Here is a 23,099-nt window from a genome sequence, read left to right on the forward strand (position 1 = left end):
GACGGTCGGCATGCTTAGTGACTGGAACCGTAATGCGCATGTGCAAAAAGTCTCCGTTTTCAGAGGAACTGCATATTGCAAGTTTACATGACAACGGAGATGCTGCCGTTTCCAAAAAGTTGCACTCTGGAACCCGTTTTTAAAATGCTATGTTTTCAGGCACCCAAAACGCCGCTGTCATGTAAAGGATCGGCCAAAATGCAACTAAAGTTTACCGTTTTCAGTTGAAATCGTTGTCGTATAAACGGGGCCTTAGCTTTGTGGGGGCGTGCTGATTGATACCGTTGATACTGTTTGTTATACACTGATTATTGATAAGTACCCCATACAACTCCACTTTAAAAAATCAAACTATCCCTTGAAGCAAAATAATTGTCTATTACCTTTAGAGTTAAAATATGGTGCTGTTCAATACCCTGATACTTAAAATGGTGACCACCTGGATTTGTGACAGTAAAAATGGTGTGTTCATTATCGTCTGTATAAATAACAAATTTTTTATTGATCTGTTCTCCCTGTCCATTAACAAACAGTAGCCCTTTTTAAACAGGAATTGTGCAAATTTGCAGGAAAGCCCAATCAGTCTTCTTTCAGCATTTGCAGTATAAAAACAAAATCGGGGAGTGCAGCAAAATTCTGCCTACCTACTTTTGTTAAACAGAATGCGCCTTTTTCGGGACAATGGGGGGCATGAACAAGTTACAAAATGTGTAGCTCAGCGTGTGACGTAAACAGTGACGTATTCCAAGGGAAGCCACGGCTGGTCAGTCCTTCGGCAATTCTCTCGTAAGTCGGCCCGTTCTTCACCATCCCCGTCATCTGACGATTAATGGCCTCTTCGTTTGCGAGGGCAAGGAGGGCGCGCAGTTCCTTGTCTCCCCAGTTGCTCATCTTTACAGTGTCTGTCAGGTTTGCGTTTCCCTCTTGCTACTAGCTGCTCGCTAATTCCTGCTATCAGCTGTTTCCTGTTTATCCACCGCCAGTGGGTCGCACGTGAGGCGTCATCAACAGCTCCTCCCACAAGTCTTGAAAAGCCCCTCCCATGGTGGAAGGCCGCCTTGTTCTGTGTAAACTAAAAAGGTTCCGCTAATATGACTACCCTACAAGGCGGAAAATTGGGCACCTCGGATCAACTCGCCAGTCCGGCTCTGTGTGTATTAACGCTCGCAGCTTGCTGGCAAAACGGCCCAACATTCATGGAAAATCTGGCAGTATAAAAGGGTAAGCACTCTGAGCCATAAGTTTGATCACCGCTTTAAACCTGGTTTAACCCATAGTTCATACATGATTTTTGACGTACTTACACACACACACACAACCGTTTGTAAATTTCTTGAAAGAAAAATTCTCATGACAAAATGAAATGCAACCATCACTGACACTGCTTAAAACAGGGGCATCAAACTTTATTTCACAGGCCATATATGGGCAAATTTGTTCTCAAATGGACAAGACCAGAACAACTATTGCAGAACAAGAGATAAATAACAACAACTCAAAATGTTTCCCTTTCTTTTAGTGTAAAAAAGTACAAGTACATTCTAAAAATGTTAATTCTTTTACAAACAGATGATGAACATTTGCAATTGCAATTTTAACAATATTTAATATATTTTCTTCTTCAGTCAGTCATGTGTGCATAAATTTTCATTCCTGCGTGGTTATGACATCACTACACCAAACTAAAGTGGAAGCTATTCAGGAAGCAGGTTAAGCTCTCCCCTTCCTTACAGACCACGTACCAATTGTTGGGAACAACAGTTTTAGGCATCACACGGAGGCACCATTTATGTAAATTATACTGGTGATACTGTGAAAGAGGGGATACTTTTTGTTGTGATCTAGGCCACAGTGCTATGTTTTACAGGACGGCACTATCTGTTGGGACTTAGGCCGTAACACAGGCCTGACCTTATAATAGATCTCCAATGAAAGTATCCAGTTGGCTATTAGGAAAAAACTTCTTGTGTTTATTGAAATTAATAATTATTATTAATTATGTTAAATAATGTGACTTAATGTACATTAAACCACCTTATGCAGCACCATTCCCGAATAGGGAAAATGATATTCAATTGAAAATATCAGTCTAATAGAATACACTAAACTATTAATTTGGAATTTTTGATTAATAATGAAATTAATGACCATAATCAAAATTAACAGTAAAGGAGGATTTCGCAGTTCTTGACGCAGCAGAGGTTGACTATTCATTCACTCTTGTGCAATATTAAACAGACAGCAGGTATGATTCCAAAAATTATATTAAATTATATTATAAATTGAGCAAAGCAAAACCAAACACACAAATTCTAACTAATTAACTATATATAACCTTGGTGTGTGTGTGTGTGTGTGTGTGTGTGTGTGTGTGAAAGAGAGAGAGAGAGAGAGAGAGAGAGCGATAGAGAGAGACAAAGGTAGGTGAGGTAATCAAAGGGCCATTTCGCCTATATGAAATGGCCAACACCAGAGAACTACAACATGGCCAAATGAAAGCTGGCTTCTGATCGGGGGAGGTGTTTGTCTGACCGTGTGGTCAGGACAAAGACAAAGGAAAACAAGCGGGAACTTTGAGTTGCCTCTCTGGGTGTAGCTCTGTTGAAAGCCTATTTGTAAATGAGTCTATGTGAATGTGATATGTGTTGCAAAGGGTCTGGATTAGTGCAGAGGATGTTTAGTTGCATGCATGACGTTGTCTGCGAAAAGCATTAGCAAACTAAACACTTAGCTTTGGCGAAGCCAACTAACCAATAACCTAATTGCAAACAATCACAACAATAACTCGGTAAACAGCATTAAATCACATATAACAAGTTAAACAGTCTTGCTTAGCCTGTACAGCTGTGATAACACTATGCCAAGTTGTAACATTACAGATCCTTGAATGGATGGAGGAAAGAGTCACTTGGTGGTGTGCTGCTTTTGATAGCCGGCTGAGGAAGGCTGGAAAGAGCTGCGGTTCCAGAAGCAGTCTTTGTTGTGTCCTTGTTCCGAAAGCTTTTGCTTGCACATTTAACTTTTCTGGTTCAGGTTAAGAAAGTCTGTGAGCAATTTCCGTCCCTTTACTGGTTTGAGGCAATGACTTCCGAGTTGGTCAGAGCCCAGGAGGAAAAGAGGTCTGTCCAGCCAAAGGCCAAGAGCAAGAGGTGGTGTGAGCTGGTCAACAGCTCACAAGCAAGACAAGGACTTGTCTGAGAGAGCACAACTTTCCTGAAGTTTCCTTGGTGACATCAAAGAGGGGCATGTCACTTTAAAAGACCTGTCCAATTAAATTTTGAGACTTTTGTCTCACTGACGTGTGAGGTAGTTCTCCTTGTCTGAAGAACAAAGAGCATGCAGAGAAGAAAAGACTTCACATGTCCAAATGACAAATCATCTGTGGTCCCATGAATCCCAATACAATTAAACATTTTGGCAGAGCCTTAGCAATAGGGTTCCACCAATATTGTTTTAAGATAGAAGTCTGATTAAGGTTGGGCGATATGGAACAAAATCAATATCTTGATATCTTTACCTGGAATATCGATATAAGATATACATATATCGATATTTTCCATGATAAATAAATGGCTGTTTTAAAAGGCGGTGGTCCTATGTGGTGCAACTCCACATGGTGTATGTTCTCTGACATTTATCCTAACGATATGAGGCGGTCTTTGTGGAGAAAAAGCTTGTTTAGTGGACTAACTTTGCACTTGAAAGGATGCCCGTTCACTTACGTTTTAACAGGTCTGACGCTACTATGCGCCCCGGCTGTATCTAGGCTAACGACTAACATGCTAACTATTATTTTTCGTCACTAGTCACTTGAAACAAATTTAGGACGATAGGAGATGGGTTGAAATAAACCAAAATTTCCCTTGAATGTTCCACTCAGACAGAGGGACAGGGAGGGGCGGGGCAGAATGTGTGTGTGTGTGTGTGTGTGTGTGTGTGAGGGAGAGAGAGGGAGAAAGAAGCAGCGGCTGCGGAGTGGAGAAACAGGCGAGACAGCGTGCAGCAACCGACCATATCGATGTAAACGATAGCGTCGCATTCCATATCTCATTTTTAAAAATATTGATATATCCAAAATATCGAGATATCGCTCGGCCTTAAGTCTGATACAGATTTTTTTTGTACTGAAGCTGTTGATAAACAACGTTTTGCACAATTATTGATATCTTTGAACATTACCACAATATGTTTTTATTGTTACAAGGACTGTACTCTGGTTGGGGTGGAAAAGCAGCATTTTACCTGATGCAGGCTACTCACTTTTTAACTTGCTCCTGAAACCTGCCACCTAATAGCCTTCACAAGTGCATCAATATTAGGTGTAGACTTAGACTTAGACATGACTTTATTAATCCCTTTGGGAGGTTCCCTCAGGGAAATTGAAGTTCCATATCACACACAGCACTGTTAAATATACATATACAGTATAGGCCAAAAGTTTGGACACACCTTCTCATTCAATGCGTTTTCTTTATTTTCATGACTATTTACATTGTAGATTCTCACTGAAGGCATCAAAACTATGAATGAACACATGTGGAGTTATGTACTTAACAAAAAAAGGTGAAATAACTGAAAACATGTTTTATATTCTAGTTTCTTCAAAATAGCCACCCTTTGCTCTGATTACTGCTTTGCACACTCTTGGCATTCTCTCCATGAGCTTCAAGAGGTAGTCACCTGAAATGGTTTTCCAACAGTCTTGAAGGAGTTCCCAGAGGTGTTTAGCACTTGTTGGCCCCTTTGCCTTCACTCTGCAGTCCAGCTCACCCCAAACCATCTCCATTGGGTTCAGGTCCGGTGACTGTGGAGGCCAGGTCATCTGCCGCAGCACTCCATCACTCTCCTTCGTGGTCAAATACCCCTTACACAGCCTGGAGGTGTGTTTGGGGTCATTGTCCTGTTGAAAAATAAATGATCGTCCAACTAAACGCAAACCGGATGGGATGGCATGTCGCTGCAGGATGCTGTGGGTGGTAGCCATGCTGGTTCAGTGTGCCTTCAATTTTGAATAAATCCCCAACAGTGTCACCAGCAAAACACCCCCACACCATCACACCTCCTCCTCCATGCTTCACAGTGGGAACCAGGCATGTGGAATCCATCCGTTCACCTTTTCTGCGTCTCACAAAGACGCGGCGGTTGGAACCAAAGATCTCAAATTTGGACTCATCAGACCAAAGCACAGATTTCCACTGGTCTAATGTCCATTCCTTGTGTTTCTTGGCCCAAACAAATCTCTTCTGCTTGTTGCCTCTCCTTAGCAGTGGTTTCCTAGCAGCTATTTGACCATGAAGGCCTGATTCGCAGTCTCCTCTTAACAGTTGTTCTAGAGATGGGTCTGCTGCTAGAACTCTGTGTGGCATTCATCTGGTCTCTGATCTGAGCTGCTGTTAACTTGCGATTTCTGAGGCTGGTGACTCGGATGAACTTATCCTCAGAAGCAGAGGTGACTCTTGGTCTTCCTTTCCTGGGTCGGTCCTCATGTGTGCCAGTTTCGTTGTAGCGCTTGATGGTTTTTGCGACTCCATTTGGGGACACATTTAAAGTTTTTGCAATTTTCCGGACTGACTGACCTTCATTTCTTTAAGTAATGATGGCCACTGGTTTTTCTTTAGTTAGCTGATTGGTTCTTGCCATAATATGAATTTTAACAGTTGTCCAATAGGGCTGTCGGCTGTGTATTAACCTGACTTCTGCACAACACAACTGATGGTCCCAACCCCATTGATAAAGCAAGAAATTCCACTAATTAACCCTGATAAGGCACACCTGTGAAGTGGAAACCATTTCAGGTGACCACCTCTTGAAGCTCATGGAGAGAATGCCAAGAGTGTGCAAAGCAGTAATCAGAGCAAAGGGTGGCTATTTTGAAGAAACTAGAATATAAAACATGTTTTCAGTGATTTCACCTTTTTTTGTTAAGTACATAACTCCACATGTGTTCATTCATAGTTTTGATGCCTTCAGTGAGAATCTACAATGTAAATAGTCATGAAAATAAAGAAAACGTATTGAATGAGAAGGTGTGTCCAAACTTTTGGCCTGTACTGTACATAAATAATATAAAATAAAACGACACTGGAAGAATAGAGAGAAATATATATATATATATATATATATATATATATATATATATATATATATATGTCTATATATATATATATAGATATATATATATATATATATATATATATAAAAAATGTACATAGTATTCAGTATTCACAGTATAAACAGAACACAGTATTTGTATGGTTGTATTATTATTGCGCATGTATTGTATTGTACATGGTTATTGTACATCTGTTCATCTGTTCACCCTCCTCCCCCCCAGTGAGGAGTTGAACAGTTTGATGGCACGGGGGCAAAGGAGTTTTTCAGTCTATTTTGTCCGGCTCTTTGGAAGGAGCAGCCTGTCGCTGAACCGGCTCCTCCAGTTGCTGATGACAGTGTGCAGAGGATGGTTGGCATTGTCCAAGATGCCCCGCTGTTTGTTCAGAGTTCTCCTCTCCACCACTGTCACCAGGGGGTCCAGCTTCATGCCAACCACCGAGCCGGCCCGTCTGACCAACTTTTCCAACCTGGAAAATTCTGCCTTTGATATGCTCCCGCCCCAGCACACCACAGCGTAGGAAAAGACACTGGCGACCACGGACTGGTAGAACATCCACAGGAGCTTCCTGCAAATGTTGAAGGATTGTAGCGTCCTCAGGAAGTACATCCTGCTCTGAGCCTTCTTGTAAAGCTGCTTAGTGTTGCTCGTCCAGTCCAGCTTGTTGTCCAGCCACATCCCAAGATATTTATAGGTCTCCACGATCTCCACCTCCTCTGCTCCTAACAGAACTGGTCTGGGTCTGTCCCTCCCGAAGTCAATGACCAGTTCTTTAGTCTTTCAGGTGTTGAGCTGCAGGTTGTTTGTGTGGCACCAGACAACAAAGTTCCTCACCAGGCTCCTGTATTCCTCCTCTTCATCGTCTTGTACATCCCATGATGGCCGTGTCATCTGCAAACTTCTGGATGTGACACGTTTCAGAGTTGTAGCAGAAGTCCGCTGTGTACAGAGTAAAGAGGAGGGGGGACAGCACAGTCCCCTGTGGAGCTCCTATGCTGCTGACCACAGTGTCAGACGTGATGTCCTTCAACCTGACATACTGCGGTCTGTCGGTGAGGTAGCTGGAAATCCAAGCAACCAGGCAGGGGTCCACTCGCATTCTGATGAGTTTTTCCTGGAGTAAAAGGGGCTGGATGGTGTTGAAGGCACTCGAAAAGTCCAGGAAGAGGATCCTGACAGTGCCTCTCCCCTTGTCCAGATGCGAGTGGGCTCGGCGTAGGAGGTAGAGGATGGCATCCTCCACACCGACCTCTGCTCGGTAAGCAAACTGTAGGCTGTCCTCAGTGTGCTGTACCTGAGGCCTGAGGAGGTTGAGGAAGAGCCGCTCTTCATCAGATGTGATGTGAGTGCCACCGGTCAGAAGTCATTCAGCTCGCTGGGCCGGTTCTTCTTTGGAACTGGAACGATGCATGATGTCTTCCAGAGGGTGGGCACTCTCCCGAGTTGCAGGCTCATGTTGAAGACCCGTTGAAGCAGCTCCCCGAGTTCAGCAGCGCAGGTCTTGAGGAGACGGGGACACACATTGTCTGGTCCTGCTGCTTTGCTTTCCGGGGCCGGAGCATCCTCAGTTCTCCTCTCACCTGGTCAGCTGGGATGCAGGGAGGAGGCTGTGTGGAAGGGGGTGGGGGGTGGGGGGGTGGGGGGCGGGGCGTGGGGGGCTGCATAGCGGCCGTGGAAGGGGAGGGGGGGCATGGAGCTGGAGTTGCTGTGAGAGAGAGGTGAGAAATGTCTGGAGAGAGGTGAGGGTGGGAGAACAGGGTGCGAGGTGGCTGCAGTGAGGGTGGGGGGTGGAGTGGAGTGGCTGAACCTATTGAAGAAGTTGTTCAGGTCGTTCGCTCTCTCCACACCCTCTCCCCCGTGCTGGTCCTAGCTTTGTGGCCTGTGATGGTTCTGACACCTTCCCAGACCTCCCTCATGTTGTTCTCAGCTTCTGCTCCACTTTCTCCCTGTAGGAGTCTTTTGCCTCCCTCAGGCAACGTTTCACCACCCGCTGTGCTGCTTTCATCTTCTCTTTGTCTTTAGTCCTGAAGGCCTTTTTCTTCTTGTTGAGGACAACCTTGACTCTCTGTGTTACCCATGGTTTGTTATTTGAGTAACACTGAACAGTCTTGGTGGGGGCAACCACGTCTACACAGAAGTTGAGATAGTCTGTGAGACAGTGAGTCATCCCCTCGATGTCCTCATCATCATGTGCACGCAGCAGCACATCCCAGTCTGTGGTGTTGTAGCAGTCTCTCAGGGCCTCCTCTGCTTCAGGAGTCCATCTCCTGATGGAGCGAGTGGTGACAGCCTGCCTTTGGACCGGGGGGGTGTACTGGGGCTGTATGTACACCAGGTTGTGGTCTGACTTACCCAGTGGGGGGAGGGTGGTGACTCTGTATGCTTCCTTAACATTGGTATACAGTAAGTCAATCGTCCTGTTCTTCCTGGTGGGGCAGTTGACAACCTGGTGAAAAGCAGCCAGGGTAGAGTCCAGGGTGACATGATTGAAGTCTCCAGATATTATTATGAAGGCCTCAGGATGTTGCATCTGCAGTCATGCTGTAACGTTGTGTATCCTTTCACAGGCAGTGGCCGTATCTGCTCTCGGAGGAATGTAAACACAGAGGGCGATCACGTGACTGAAATCCCTCGGTAGATAGTATGGCCGCAAGCTAACAGCCAGCAGCTCCTGATGTGAGCAACACAAAACCGCCTTCACGGTGACATGGCCGGGGTTACACCAACGGTTGTTGACATATATGATGAGTTCCCCACCTTTGTTTTTGCCACATGCTTTCGCGTCCCTGTCGGCTCTCACTGCTGTAAATCCCGGCAGGCCCACGTTAGCATCGGGTATGCTATCAGTTAGCCATGTCTTTGTTAGAATGAACAAGCTGCACTCACGGTAGATCCGCTGGTTCTCCAAAGCGGCCAGCTCATCCATCTTATTCGGCAGTGAGTTGACGTTCCCCATAATCACGGAGGGAATCGATGGTTTGAAACGCCTCCGGTTGTCCGCTAGCCTAGCCTTTTGCTTAGCCCCCACCTTGCAGCCTCAGTATCTCCTCCGCAGCTCCGCTGGGATGTTGTGTCTCTGTCCAGGTGTGCTCATCCTAAGAGCCAGCAACTCCTCTCCAGAGTAAACGAGAGAGCTGACTCCCGTGTGTTTTTTTGAGTCCGCTGTATCCATGGGATACTTGTAAAATCCTTTGTGAAGAAGTAAATACTAAAAAAAGGCCAAAAAGTTAGAAAAGAGGGAAAGAAAAAGGTAAAAACAAAAACGGTGCTGCAGAGCGACTGGATAGGCTGTCGTCTCATACAGCGCCATCTTGCCATAATAAAAAAAGTCATTCAGTGAGCTAGATTGGACGCTTTGGTTGGCTGGTTCACAGACTTACACCATCCAACATGAATAAATTACTAATATTATGTTGTTGTTTTTTGCATTCATTACAGATGGATCTCAGTGCATACATGACCTTAAATAGTGGATTTCTTTACATTTGTGTGTGGAGTTGTGACACTGCTGGTAAAACTCCAATCTCCACCTATTAAGCATACACAGACAAATCTCTCTTTTTCTTCTGTTACATGGAATGGTCACCAAGTCCCACACAGTGAAGGGCACATTCAGTAGAGTCAATAAGCTGCGGACATGACAGGCTAAGAAAAAAAGACATCTGATGCACCTCCCAGATTTGTAGATAATGACTCTAAAACCTCTTTCCACTCCACAAAAAAACAACTAACATCTGGATGCTAACATCTGGATTTTTAATGTAATGGGAAAGGGTTAAATCAGGATTCACACCTGGTTCAAATGACTCTGCAGTAGTCACAGGTATTTATCAGCTCCGGCTCTGATTGGCATTGATGGAAACACAGCACCCAGATGAGCACACTAATTTTAGCATCTTTTTCGCCCAAGCACTCAAACATTGATCCAAATTAGTGAGTTTGAGAGAGAGACTGAATAAGTAAGAGACATATATAAAAAGAAGTAACCACTGTAAAGTTTTTACAGGTCTTCATGGTGCTTTCGACTGTTATTTACCTTTTTTTCTAGCCTGTCCATGACATCAGATGTGACATACACACACAAAAAAAACACACAGAAGTGCATACAGTACTTGTCTCCTGCAGAGCCGTGTACACAGCTCTGGTCTACTGGCAATGGGAAAGGAGTCCATAGCCTATTTTAAGGGTGATATACACAAGCTAATTTTGGTGGAAAGGGGAACATCACTTTCTAACCTGTGTATGTGTTGTTGTTGGGTTTTTTTTGTTTTGTTTTTTGACACAGATAAAATAGCTAAAAATAGGCTATGGACTCCTTTCCCATTGCCAGTAGACCTGATTAGTGTACATGGCTCTGCAGCAGATGAGTATGCCTTTCTGTGTGTTTTAGTAGTGTGCCACATTCAGCCTCATAGACAGGCTAGAAAACAGGTCAGAAAACAGTAGAAAGCAGCATAGAGGCCTGTAAAACTTTATGGTACTTGCTTATTTTTATAATTAACTCTTACTTATTCAGTCTCTTTTCAAACTCGGTGCAGACTCATTTGGATTGATGTTTGAACGCTGCTTGGGTCGAGACGGACTGAAATTTGTGGTGGCACGACATTGCATCTCGCCAGTTAAGGGGCTAAAATTTGGAGCCAGAGACGATAAATACCCGAAATTCATTTGGACTGGATGTGAATGCCAATTGCCAATGCCTTTCCCCTTACATACAAAAACCAAATGTTATTGGGTGTTAGCAGGTTTTTTGAGCAGTAAGAACAGGGCTATATATTTTGGTGACTTCTATGGTGCAACAGGCTTTTCAGTAAGAATGTGATAAGGTTTTCAACATGTTAATGTGAGCCTAATAACTTTCTAAATATGAAATTCTGGCAGGAGCATGCATTGGTTTGCACAAATTATTAAACATGCTCCCTGAGCTTTTTATTGGTCAGAACTACTTTGTCTTAGCTCATTCATTATCTAGCCTGATTAACCTGCAGCTTCTGTTTAACGTTCCTTCAAACTCTAAGGATGCTTTCACACCTAACCTTTTTGGTTCGATTAAAACAAACTCAGGTCCGTTTGTGCGGTTAGTAGAGTTCGTTTGGGCTGGTGTGAAAGTTATCAGTTGAACCCTGGTGCGGACCAAACAAGTGAACTGAGACCACTCAAAAAGGTGGGTCTTGATCCATCTGCTGACCCTGAAATCTGTCCACGATCTCATAATTGATCCTGATAAAGGCCATGTGTATCCCATAACCTATATGCTAATGCATACATGTAACCATGGTAACACATAAGCATGTTAGTGAGAGTATTTCCCCTGAATAAAAAGCTGTTTAAATTGCCATCATTGTATCCGACTCTTTGTACTTTGTCTGTTCATTAAGTCCATTAACATGTGTGTGACTGTGATCTCTAAGTATTAAGCCCGGAATCATTAGCCTGGTTCCAGACCATAGACCCCGCCCACTCAACTGAGTAGGCTCGCATCTCTGGTCTGGCATACTTCAATGAATTTGCGATTTATCTTGTCCAAACGCTGGATGGACCAATGAACGCCGGGGGTCTAGCGATTAGCCAATCAGCACCACGCTGATGTCAAGCTGTGCGCCGGTGGGTAACTGGTGAGGATAGCAACAATGGCGACCGCTACAGATCCTACAGACCACATTGACGATGCTATCGAGGTATTTCGCCACTACTCGCGTTAATGGAGGACCAAATTAAGGAAGCTGCTAAACTGGATTTAACAGCGATGCAGCTGGGCGTGCACGACGACGGAGACATTTTAAACGGGCAATGCTCACTTGTTTTCGGCATCCCCGAGGTATGGATACTAATGACATCAAATTCTGGGTGAGTCGTTGATCTCTACTGATTGGTTAGGGAAAAAAATCAAATTCCCTCCCCCTTGTAAATCGCCTTCAATGGAAGCCATGTCAGACTGAAGGTTCTGGGAGCTTCAGTCTGACACTCAGGCTACAGAATCATTACTGTATAGGTCACTCTCTTTTCATCCTGTCTAGTCATTATTCATAACAAGCTATTGAGCTGCAGTCTAGTAATAGCCTCCTAATAATGCTTACAATCAGTTATTTCTCTATGAGCTCTTTGTGAAACCAAAGAACAGAAATATAAACACTTTAGAAGTGTTAGAGTGGTGCTGCAGAAACTTCTGTCAGTCACCAGAATCTTATTTCCCATGTGGGTCCTGATGATGCACTGATGAGAAACACCAAAACTGTCCAATCATCGTCAGTTGAAACAATGTCATGTTTACTCTTTTACAGGTGTGAAAGCACTCTTAAGACACCAGACTCAAGGCAGTTACTATGCCATTTTCTTTTTTTCTTTTTTCTTTTCAAAGATATTTTTGGGGGCTTTTTAGCCTTTAATGTATAGGACAGACAAGCATGAAGAGGGGAGAGACATGCAGCAAAGGGCCAGAGGCTGGAGTCGAACCCGGGCTGCTGTGGCAACAGCCTTGTACTACTATGCTATTTTCATATAGATGAAACAGAATTTCCCAGTCTTTGACTGGACTAGTAAATACTGTTCACAGCAACATACTAGTTATGATTACAACTAAGTCTTTTTCTAAAGCTCTGACATAGCCAGTGTTGAAAAGTAATTAAGTACTCAAGTAATATATTTGTACTTTATTGGAGTATTTCCATTTTAGCTTTTTTGGTAAGCTCTTCTACTCCACTACATTTGAGAGGCAAGTATTTTATTGTCTTTATTGCACATATTTATTTCAGAGCTTTGGTCATTTGTTACTTTGCAGATTCAGATTATTGACTCAACATACATTCAAAAAATAAATGATAATATATTGTTATAGATTAAGATGTGTAAAACAGGTAACATTTGTTCTACCTTTACCAGATTCAACATTTAAGTGATGTGTACATTATGATACAATCAACAGCATCAATACTTACAATCCAATAATTAGGGATGCACAATTATATCAGCATGTTATCGATATTGGCCTTAAAGTGAACTATTGGAATCTGCCAACATGCTGATAATATTGGTAGCCTACATCATGGTTATCAGCTGATACTGGCTTTAAAATAAACAGAATCAGAATCGGTAACATGCTTTGTTTTACTTCCTCAATTAATTAATTAATATTTCATACATTGAAAAGCATTGCATTTCATGTCTCCATGTGTTGGTGGACCAATTAGGTAAGGAAAAAGGTGAATATAGTGATACTGGTATCGGTTATCAGCCAAGTAAGTTGCTATATATTCGCATATCGGATATTGTCAAAAACCCAATATTGAGCATCCCAACCAATAATGTAATATATACTATTCTACAAATTGAATGATTCTGCATCTGTACTTTTGGTATTTTAAGTATACTTTAATGTTAACACTTTTGTACCTTTACCCAAGTAAAAGTGAATTCATTACTTTTACTAGTAACAGAAAATCTTTACACTATTGTTACTTTTACTTACCTTAATGATCTGAGTACTTCTTCCACCACTGCATATAACTGACTTATATACTGTACTGTATAAATGTCTGAAAAGCATAGAAACACTGATGCCCCACACCACATAAGCGTGTGTCCGCTACGGACATTTACACAATGTCACGGATAAACATGGGTAATTGCATGAAAAAAAATCATCACATATCACCTCTGATAACGGTTTATTCATTTAAAACACATTGTGCTCTTTTAGCACACTATTTCATGTAGTTTTTATCTGCTGGAGGGTCACGTAGGGGAGCGTAGCGCGACAAAAATAGAAGAGCCGTGTAAAACAGAGAGTTGTCGCGCCGCTCCCATTGCCGGTGGAGCCGCTGTAATTGATTAACAAGGGGGGCGAGCTGCTACGGAACTCGTGCTGCAGACGTGTCACGCCGCTGACGTGCCCGGTGGAGCCCGGCCGTAAGTCCCTTAATCACACAGATGAACACTGTTGTGTTTACCATGGGCCAACTCTCCATGCTATTAAGAGACTGCTGAAGCTGACTATGCTACGAAAAAGTGGCCCCAATTAGGGGTGGGGCAAAAAATCGATACAGCACAGTATCATGATGTTTTGCAATATTGTATCGATATACAGATACCAAGTATTGATTTTTTTAATAATATGAATGATTAATATTGCAAATACAAATTAAACTTTTGCAGGCTACTAGAATAATAAAAATCAGCTACTTTTTCTTTTGACAAGATACAATTTGCTGCAATAAAAATGACTGAAGTAAGAGATGAACAGACTGAAAACTCTATCTTATCAGACAAAACAGATTGTTAGAATGACCGTTTAGCAGCTGGTAGTGATGTTATGTGCTGTGCCAATGCTTCGAAGCATATGTCGAGTAATCCAGGAAGTGTTTATGCGATGCACGTATTGTTTCAGACGACTGACGTCATTGATGACATCTGAAACCTCGCTGCCCAGCTGTATCACGTGACTGGTTCAGGAAGTGGTTCAGATCTTGGTGCGAGGTTTGCACAGAAGTGACACAGAACACGAATATTACCCCTCCTGCCATTATTATATTATATGACACTACAACACAATACAATTTTTGCCCAAATGATTGGTTTACACACACAGGATGCATTCACAAAACATTTACAGTTTATTATACATGTAAGTGGTACAGTATAGTCATAATATACACACTAGAAAATATACGATATTGATAGAAGTTACATGGTATACATTTTTTAAAATCTATATTTCTAAATCTTTATTTTTATTATTATTATTATTATTATTCATAGTCATCCCAACAGCTGTTACTGACACAAAATACCATGTATCACAGATTACATGGTTAAGGTCATAGCTGCCTGTCTTACGCACTTTGGCCATCAGGTGGTTTCATGTGCACATGAAGCCTCGAGTAATGAACCCTTTTCTGAACCAATTTGCTGGAAAGCTTCAGTGCTTCATGAAACTTCATCTCACCATCACTAGCAGGTTGTTTATTGGAACCACAGCGGCAAACAGACATGGTGTATAAACAGAGCACGTATATCTGACTGGCAACACAGTCAGATTGAAACTGGCACCTTTTATACTGTGTCACCGACACTACGATCCAGTCCCTTCCATGTACAGGGATACACACATATGTTGTCTCCTTTGTATTTAACATATAGAATATAAATATTAAATACAATTAACACACAATATTTACCATTCATGTCTACTGCTACTTACTGTTGCAAGTGTAGGTGCATATAAATAACTGACAGACTCGGGCTGTGTCTCTTCGTAACGTGTTTTCACTGGCTGTGCCCATAACTGAACTGAGGCATGTTACACAAGGCAAGTATACATAAACCAGTGCCCCCATGGGCAGCTGTTGGCTGCACAAGATTACCCTACAACATCTCCCTTCCTTTAGTAGAATACAATATCAAACAATATAATGAATAGTATTAGCCATTAGAACATTAGTGCTCATATCCCACTATCAAAATAGTGCAATGGAAACAGTGCATCAAGAAGAGACAGCAAGTCAGTATCAACCAAAACCTTTGCAGAACAATAACAACAAAATGGTAGCGTCAGAGCATCCACAAAACAACAGAATAAGAACATTAAAAGTGAACATCACAATTTTTGTTGAGTTTTTTTTGGTTAAATGTCCTTAGTCCAGTGTGTGTGTGTGTGTTTTAAACAACGCCCACTGTCCCACGCGTCTGTGTGTGTGTGTGTCAGTCTCAGCACAGTGTATGACCTAGAGGTCAAGTCTGTCTGGAGGCTTAATCTGCCTCCCGCTCCGGGAGAAGGCTCGGCCCTGTAACTCACGGCACGGTGTGGTCACAGCCTGCGGGGGAGATGGTGGCAACCTCGGGGCTGACGACCTTGGAGACATCGCAGGGCTGCTGACGACTTCCTCCACGCTGCCCCCGCTCACATGGCCCCCTTCAGCTGTACACATGCCCACAGGCTTCTCCGGTGGCCATTCTGTGTGGGCTGACGGCTGTGGAGGGGCAACCTTAGCTGGTTGGAGATCAACCCTGTTGCGACGATACGTGGTTCCCTCCACGTTGACAAAATAGGACCGCTGTCCCACATGCTGCAGGCATTCACCTCTCCTCCATCGGCCCGTCCTGTCACCCGGGAGTGGTTTCATCCTGACGGGCTGGCTGACGTTCAGCTCTGGCAGATCCCTCGCAGATCTTTCATATGTCAGCTTCGCTGCCTGATGACCCCCAATGATGACCTGAGGTGCTAGCAGCTGGTCGGCCACAGGGAGATGAGTTCTCAACCTCAGTGCAAACTGTGCCTTGCACCTTCAAATGGTCGTTTCTGCAGACAGGTCTGGGAGTAGATCGATCTCCCAGAAGTCTGAATAGTGATCCACCATGAGCAGAAAGTCCTGCCTTGCACAGCTGAACAAGTCCATGCTCACCAGCTCTCCTCTTTGTGTTCTGGCTATCCCCCCAGCATGATCGACTTGAGTGTTTGAAGACACACATCCTCCTCTGTGTGTTTTCAAACACTGTGCGAGGCCTTGGCTGGTGACGTTTAGATAGTCTGCTTGCTGAATGGCTGCTGCGTCGTACTGCACCTGCTGCATGCTGCAGACCATTTCACGTCTGTACTGAGTGTCCGTTCTCTGTGGCGGGGTGGTGGCTCTGCTGAGCGTGTCACTTAATGTACATTTCAGGGCCTGGCTTGTACATCACCGTGAGGCAGTAGTTCTGAAGTGTGAGGAGCATGCTTTGAAGGCTCTTTGGTGCACTGAGAAGGGGCTTAGTGAAGATTGACACCAGCGGGTGGTGGTCGGTTCTCTGCAGTCACATCACCCCTGCCATATAGGTAGTAGTGGAAGCATTGACAAGCGAATACGATGCTCAGGCATTCCTTCTCAATCTGTGCATAGTTTTGCTCAGCCTGGTTCAACGCGTGGGAGGCAAACGCGGCCAGCTGCCCACCCCTGAAGCAGGCAGCAGCCCAAACCAGTCTGACTGGAGTCGCTCTGTATGGTGACTGACTTGCATCATAGTAACGTAGCACTGGTACCGCCGTGAACAGCGTCTTGATTTCCTTCATAGCAGCATGATGTTTGGGCAACCAGTGCCACGGCACATCTTTGCCCAACAACCTTCTCAGCAGTTCACACACCTCTGACAAGCAGGGCATGAACCTCGATAAATAGTTAACGAAGCTGACGCACCGCTGAACACCTCTTGCATCCGTGGGGTTTGGCATGCCCAGGACTGCCCTGACCTTCTCGGGGTCAGCTTTGAGGCCCTCCGCTGACAGTATGTGGCCGTGGAAGCGGACCTCCCTCACACAAAACTGTAGCTTTTTTATGCTCAGCCTCAGCTTCACTTCCCTGCATCTGTCCAACAGAGCAATGAGGTTTGCGTCGTGGTTGCTAACGGCCTCCTCCTCCGTGTCCCCACAGCTGACTATGAGGATGTCATCTGCTATGGCCTCAGTCCCTTTCAAACCGGCCAGCAGCTCATGTTGTTTCCTCTGGTACAGCTCCGGTGCGACTGACACGCCGAAAAGGAGTTTCAGCCATCGCTTTCTACCCCACGGCATCCAGAATGTTGTCATCAGGCTGCCGAGTGACTGGGTCCATCCTTTTCATATTGGTCCAGCTGCACCTTAACAGCTGCCTTGAGGGCCACCTGGACATTTCTTGGTGCGCACTGGATGAGCGCCACAGTGCTATCCAGCCCACTCAACTGGGCTGGTGAACACAACATTGTAAGTGTTAATGAGACAGTCTTTGGTTAGCTCACCTGTCTTGCAGTGCTCCAGTTTATTCAGCTCTTTGGGAATGGTAAAGCGTATCTGGCCAAGTCTCTCGCATGTCTCCCCTGAAAGCAAGGGCTTCTGGCTGGTGCGCACGACCTCAAAGTCCAGTCTGGGTGTCTTGCCCCTGATGACACACTGTATGCTGTACACGCCCATTGAGCTCATCCACTCACTGTTGTAGAGCCTCAGTCTGGTGAGACTTTTCTGAAGAGGCACTTTAGGCCCCAATCTCATCTTGTCTTTCAAGCTCATCACGTTGCAGGTGGCTCCAGAGTCAAGCCGGCACCTCTTGACCCCTCTGTGCAGTGGCAGGTTTACAAACCACTTTTTCCCTTGAGTGTTCACAGCCCCCACGCTCGCTGTCCTCCGGGTCCCCTAGTGGCGGGTCATCCACAGTGTTCAACTGACATGCCTGCTGGCCTCTTTTCATGCATACTTTGGCAAAGTGATTAGCAGTGCCGCACAAGCGTCATGACTTTCCACACCTGGTCACAAGCAAACAATCCTCAAACTCTGATCGAAAGCTGGCCCAGTTGCTGTTAAGATCCCCAGTCATCTTCATGGGCTCCGGTGGCGGAATATTGGAAGCCATCGTCTTGGCATCTTAGCAGGCTAACTGAAACTTCTAACTAAGCCTATAGCAAAACAAATGCACGCTGTTCAAGCAACAGGCAACATAGGTCTCACTTTGGGTTCCAATACAGCTTCTGACACCATGTTGCAAGTGTAGGTGCATATAAATAACAGACAGACTCGGGCTGTGTCTCTTAGTAACGTGTATTCACTGGCCGTGCCCATAACAGAACTGAGGCATGTTACACAAGGCAAGTATACATGAATCAGTGCCACCAGGGGCAGGTGTTGGCTGCACAACATTACCCTACAACACTTACCCCCTAAAATACGCACATAAACCTAATAACAATTATTAAACATGCACACTGATTTGTTCACACCTCCCTCTCCCATCCTGTCACTTGGTTCCGCCCGGAACTTTCATATCGGTGTTTGTACCTGCGGGGACCTCTTTTACCCGAACACCCTGGAGCAAACACAGGGCAGGACAGGTAAGTGTAAATGCACAGCTTAAACATTAGACTTTAAAATGCGCACGCTACTTTTACACAATATACCAGGCTACTTTTAGCACACAGACTTTCATGACATTAATTGATGCATGTCAGTTATGCACACATAGTGATGGTGAGATAAAGTCTCATGAAGCACTGAAGCTTTCCAGCAAATTGGTTCAGAAAAGGGTTCATTACTTGAGGCTTCATGTGCACATGAAGCACCTGATGGCCAAAGTGTGTAAAACAGGCAGCTATGACCTTAACCATGTAATCTGTGATAAACGGTATTTTGTGTCAGTAACAGCTGTTGGGAATGACTATGAATAATAATATGTAGTAATAATAACAACAACAACAACAACAACAGCAACAATAATAATGATAATATATAATAAAATATGATAAATAAAAATAAAATGTATACCATATAAGTTCTTTATATCAATATAGTGTATTTGGGCAAAAATTGTATTGTTATGTAGTGTCATGTAATATAATAATGGCAGGAGGGGTAATATTCCTGTTTTGTGTCACTTCTGTGCAAACATCGCACCAAGATCTGAACCACTTCCTGAACCAGTCACGTGGTACAGCTGGGCAGCGAGGCTTCAGACGTCATCAATGTCGATGATTACTCAACCCACGCTTCAAAGCATCGGCACAACATGTAACCTCACTAATTTCTAACTACTCTCTGTTTTCCAGGCAGAGCCGAGTACTCATTTCAGCACCTACCAGAAGACCCAATCAATCATGGTTTAATACACTCAATAAATACTGGTGCTAAATATTCAATAAATAATGCCATTATTCTGTGCAAACCCTGCTATTAAAGTGCATAAATTGTTAACTAAAGTGGCATGTGCAGTCATTAAAGTGCTATGTTAAGTTGTCATCATAAAGTGCATTAATACAAGCCCGTCTGAGAACTATTTTCAAGGGAAAATGTCACTGGTAACGAAGTGCTCTTCGTTACACAGATGTTGACAAATAATCACAATATATCACGATATTTATTATCACAATACTCAGCATATCACAAAACATTAAAAATTGTAATGATATTGTATTGTGACTTAAGTATCGTGATAATATCATTTTGTGGGGTCTCTGGTGATTCGCAGCCACAGTGCCAAAGAGCTAACTGTGTACTTTTCAAAGCCACATGTCGAGCCTACAGGAGATCAAGCCTCTGCAGTCCCACTTTAACTTTCAAATCTTCGCATTCTAGCCACGTTCCTCAGTGTCAGCTGCTAGCTTGGCAAACTTAAGGCTCTTGCATTTGTAGGCCTCCTCCACAGCATCATCCCAAAGCACAGTGAGCTCAATAGCTAGTAGAGGTTAGTGAAGGTGATCTCAGATGGGAAGCATAGACGCTGATGTAGATCTGCCAGTAACCTCCAGTCTGGTACCCCTCCCAGTTGGCTGATGTCTTATTTTACTGTACAGGCCTTGAATTGCTTTGCACCTTCACAGACAAACTCTCTTGTAATTGTGGGATGGAATGATGGAGGAGGTAGGGCATTGATGGATGTCTGTCTGGTCTCCAGGGTAGCTGCTATATAATTTATCACCTGATTGTGCTGCCAGGTATAACAACCTTGTGTCAGATTTGTCAACCAGGATGTGTTACAGGTTTGCTGGAGATGGACAGAGGGGGCATGTTGGGTCTTTGCTGTACCATTGGCTGAGGTTCCTCAGAGATGGCAGGACATCGTAGGTGGCTCGTATTATGAAGCTAGTTTGAGATGCTTCCATGTCCCACAACTTCTTCCAAGAGAACTTTCTCTTCTCAACTCACTTCCATCTCATCCACTGTCGTTGTTGTCCTTGAGAGGCGGCTTTGCACACCTCATTACCTGCTCTTGTCGACGTACCTCCTCAACCACAAGAACTGTGGTGCTGAGATTGGGTTGTTTTGTGCAAGGATGGTCTGCTCCCTCCAAGGTTAAGGCCACCTCTTCCTTGTTTCACATGTCCAACAATGCCCCAGTGTTTAAGGGCTGACCTTTCCTGTTGTGTAGCTGCAGATGGGGTCCACTTTCTTACAGTATCAAGTGTAGGAACTGTTTGGGTTACACATTGATATCTGATCATGAGATCAGATGAAATTTGATTACCATATCTCTTTTCTCCTTAAATGTTTATGGTCCAAACAAAACACCAGTTCAAAATATATAGTAATATTCCATGGGCTACACATTGATCCTTAGTGCTCTTTCCTTTGTAATTTGTTTCTGATCTATCCCACTTTATGAGCCTTGTGGCTTGAGAGGTGCAAGCAAAGATTCATCACACTGCCAGCATTTCTTGAAGCAACTTTATGTAATGCTTTAAACATGATGATGACCTATGAGGTAACAGTGAAAACTGTATGTTTTGAAAATGAATAATTGATTTACTGTTTATTTCATTGCAGAGGATTGGAAAATTCAAACTGAGATCTCTTCTTTGTTTAGCCTATTTCTCCTAGATATAACTGAACTCAACATAACATTGCATTACATATGAGATTCTGACCATTTTCTCACACTTAAATTCAGCTCCTGAGAAATAGCGTTCCTCTTGTCTCATCCTAATCCTTTTTTAAGATCTTAAAATGCTCTTGTCCAGCTCTCACTGTAGTCATCTCTATTTGTCTGAGATAACAGTAAGATCCAAAAGAAAACTCAATTGGCTTATAAATGAGCATGCACAATCTCAGAAATTGGTCTCAGTGATCAAATTCAAGTCTGAACTCTGTGTATTCGGTTTGTCTTCAGAGTTGAGAAACCTCTGAGAAGCCTCTGAGCACAGCAAAACAACACAGCAAAACAACTCCTACATTTATTCTTTTGCTGCTTATTTCTCCTAAAATGGGTTTAGAAGAAACAGACCAGAGTTTAGTAATCTCCAAGTAAGAAGCTGAGTCACTGAAGCAATGAAAAGACTATTGTGAGCAGCAACATTTTCCTCTGGGACCCCATGCAGTTTGTAACTGTTAAGCACTCTATGGAAACTTACCAGCCTGTTTTCATTATGAAGTCGTCAAATACCGCCACCATGTCAGTGATTTCGGTGTCAGACATGGATGCCAAAAGCCACCTTTAGCGCCAGTATGACCTGCTGACGACAGCGACAGTTTGTAACGCGGCCAGACAGAACTTTTCAGTGTTATGATACGCTGGCCTTCTGCACGGCATTATGATATGCTGTTGGACTGCGCTGGTTTGAAACACTACCAGTGGCCACATAAAATTAGGAACTGGGAAGTCCCTATAGAGTGCCCCAGGGATGACATTTTTCTGTAGGTTGATGCAGATGTTAGCATTACCCTGGTCCCCCCGTCAAAACGCTTATGGAATTTTCTATTGGATTTTGGATTACTACAGAAAATAAACTCTGTGGTTAACAAATATTTATGGTACTTATACAGTACAGGCCAAAAGTTTGGACACACCTTCTCATTCAATGCGTTTTCTTTATTTTCATGACTATTTACATTGTAGATTCTCACTGAAGGCATCAAAACTATGAATGAACACATGTGGAGTTATGTACTTAACAAAAAAAGGTGAAATAACTGAAAACATGTTTTATATTCTAGTTTCTTCAAAATAGCCACCCTTTGCTCTGATTACTGCTTTGCACACTCTTGGCATTCTCTCCATGAGCTTCAAGAGGTAGTCACCTGAAATGGTTTTCCAACAGTCTTGAAGGAGTTCCCAGAGGTGTTTAGCACTTGTTGGCCCCTTTGCCTTCACTCTGCGGTCCAGCTCACCCCAAACCATCTCCATTGGGTTCAGGTCCGGTGACTGTGGAGGCCAGGTCATCTGCCGCAGCACTCCATCACTCTCCTTCTTGGTCAAATAGCTGCTTTGCACACTCTTGGCATTCTCTCGATGAGCTTCAAGAGGTGGTCACCTGAAATGGTTTCCACTTCACAGGTGTGCCTTATCAGGGTTAATTAGTGGAATTTCTTGCTTTATCAATGGGGTTGGGACCATCAGTTGTGTTGTGCAGAAGTCAGGTTAATACACAGCCGACAGCCCTATTGGACAACTGTTAAAATTCATATTATGGCAAGAACCAACCAGCTAACTAAAGAAAAACGAGTGGCCATCATTACTTTAAGAAATGAAGGTCAGTCAGTCCAGAAAATTGTAAAAACTTTAAA

At 43.6% G+C, this 23,099-nt stretch overlaps 1 protein-coding gene across 2 annotated transcripts in view; it reads left to right on the forward strand.

Annotated features, from left to right (window-relative positions):
- The window catches only part of LOC125885864 (uncharacterized), a 375,199-nt gene that overhangs the window by 43,096 nt on the left and 309,004 nt on the right, over window positions 1-23,099 (forward strand). The gene's annotated exons all lie outside the window — the stretch shown is intronic.

This window comes from Epinephelus fuscoguttatus, linkage group LG1 (genome assembly GCF_011397635.1).
Source record: "Epinephelus fuscoguttatus linkage group LG1, E.fuscoguttatus.final_Chr_v1".
NCBI classification, from domain to species: Eukaryota; Metazoa; Chordata; class Actinopteri; order Perciformes; family Serranidae; genus Epinephelus; species Epinephelus fuscoguttatus.